At 38.0% G+C, this 2456-nt stretch overlaps 1 pseudogene; it reads left to right on the forward strand.

The window, feature by feature from the left end:
- The window catches only part of LOC104759066, a 9944-nt pseudogene continuing 8154 nt past the window's right edge, over positions 667-2456 (forward strand).

A 2456-nucleotide genomic window follows, 5' to 3' on the forward strand; every position in this document is an offset into this window, starting at 1 on the left:
TTGAAAAACCAACGACCATCAATATGGAGGGCCGGGTAAGTTTGCACTCTTGAAACGTTCTTCTCTCTTGTTTTTTTATCACTCGTCTCTAGTTTAACTTTGGTATGCATGTTTTTTTCTTGTTGCATCATCCTCAAGGATTTTCATGTTTGCTCAAGACTACCAGAGAAAGGCATCAGTAGAGATGTTGATGACTTGCTAAACCGCCATACCATCTATGGTTTCTGGTATGAAGATGCACCTTTGTTAAATGTCCTGTGTTGCTTAGGTTTTCCCTGCTGATCACTTTCTCATATGGCGAGTTGGTTTTTTCTCTCAGGATGTTTGCCATGCATGATCTCACTTTGATGGTTGCTGCAGTAGCCCTTGGGTCAAGAAAAAAACAGAGGTTTGTGATTGTTGTCACAGGTAATTTTTCACATAATATGAGAAATTTTTAACATTGACTCTTTAAGTGTTGTTCTTATGCTTTCGTCTCCTCTGCAGCTGCTGTCAGTGACTACAAACCTCTTCACGTTGAAGAGTAAGACCTAGTGAGTATCGGAGGAGCCGGCGGACGTTGCTTGTTTGTTTCCATGGCGTTTCTTCATCTGTTTTGACGACGACCAAGTACAGGTTTAAAATCTTTTTGGGGTTTTTATATTATTTTTTATTTTTAGGGTAACGATGGTTTCTTCTTCTAATTCTCTATGTGCAGATCGGGGTGAGATGGTTTGATGAATGAATGATGTTTCAGAACTTGGGGATTTGTGGTTTGTCCTCTGGTTTTCTCTTTTAAGTTGTTTGTTTAATTCACACTTGCAAAATTAATTATGTATATGGTTTCTTCTAATTCTGTATATGTGCAGGTCAGAGATGGATTGAAGAATGAAGAAGAAGACTCGAAACTGCTTAAGGTTTGTTTGATGATGATCCGAACAACAACAACATCAATGGTAAAAACATCCTCTTCTTGTTCATGTTAGATTGGTAAAAACATCCTCTTCTTGTTATACATCACCGTCTCTTCTCAGGATCGTTGATGAATTAGCAAGATATGGTGTCAAGTGATGATCGGAGGACGAGCAAGTTGTTTCATTCCATCGTGGTTGATCTAATTTCATGGTAAGTTAACTCTCTTCTTCTCAATTGGATTTTCGAGAGACATATTCAGTGATCCTAATGGGAATTAGAAGACTGTATGAATTCCGAGGTTTGTGTTCACATCTTCTACTGTACGTGGCCTCGCATCATCTGCTTCATGCCATGATTTGAAGGTGTGATTGACAACTAATGTTTTGCTGCAATTTTTTGGTTTCTACTACTCCCTTGTTTTGTTTTTGTCTTTCTGATGTGAAATCCATTTTTTTGCAGGATCTTTTGCGGAGAGCTTGTGATGAGGTCACTCGAGTCAGTTTGTGAGTCTTCCTTCTTCTTCACTTCAAATTATTCTCCCCATACATTAGTTGTGAGTCTAATTCATCCCGTTAAAGTTTATTCTTCGTTGCATACACAATAGAGAAACTAACTTATATCTTCTTTCTTTTTTTGAATGGATTTTGTTGTTGCTTCTTCCTTCTCTAGATGATGCAATCTTACACAATAATGGTCAAATCCTATTCTGGAGATTGGATTGGGGTTTGTTTCTGGAGTCTAGAGAGACGACGACTAAGTATCTATGATATGGTTAGTCTTCTGGAGAGTGTTGGGGTGAGATTTGTTTCCCCCTGTTATTTTGCTGCAACTTTTTGGTTTCTACTCCCTTGTCTTGTTTTTTTTTCTTTCTGATATGAAATCCATTTTTTACAGGATCATATGCGGAGAGCTGGTGATGTCTTCTTTAATTTGCTGAGGTCACTCGAGACAGGTTGTGAGTCTTCCTCCTTGTCCACTTCAAATTCTCCCCATACATAAGTTGTGAGTCTAAATTCAGCCCCGTTAAAGTTTATTATATGGGTTTCTTAATTAACTAACTGGTTTGTTCCTTTCTTTCTTTCTTTCTTTTGCCTGGTGAAACAACGATATAGGTTTGTGTCTGTGGCTGTGTGTTCCAAACCAGGACAATGACTCATATATTTTCAAGGACGTACGAAAACATCAAGGTTTAGCACTGAGAGGGAGGGGACTTATCTTGTAAGTTTGTTAGACAACTTATTCATTGGCCACATTTTCAATTTTCTATTAATTTTACGGTGATGTGTGCTTTGGATGTTTTTTTCCCCAGGTGGTGATCGATGTCTTGCAAACTCTAAAGGAGGTGTCTTTGAAGATCTAGTAGGTGTCTCTTAGTTGAGCACTTTGATCCCAGTTGATCTTTATCTATCCTAGTCTTCTTAGCTTCTATCATGTTGTTAGTCGAAGCTTTTAAAATGCCAATGACAAGAGACTGCATCTGCCCCCAGGTATGAAGTTTAGAAAACAAACCTTAATTACCGTATTATCGAATACTTATATGTATTTACGTTATTGGTTGTCTT

This window comes from Camelina sativa, chromosome 17, assembly GCF_000633955.1.
Source record: "Camelina sativa cultivar DH55 chromosome 17, Cs, whole genome shotgun sequence".
NCBI classification, from domain to species: Eukaryota; Viridiplantae; Streptophyta; class Magnoliopsida; order Brassicales; family Brassicaceae; genus Camelina; species Camelina sativa.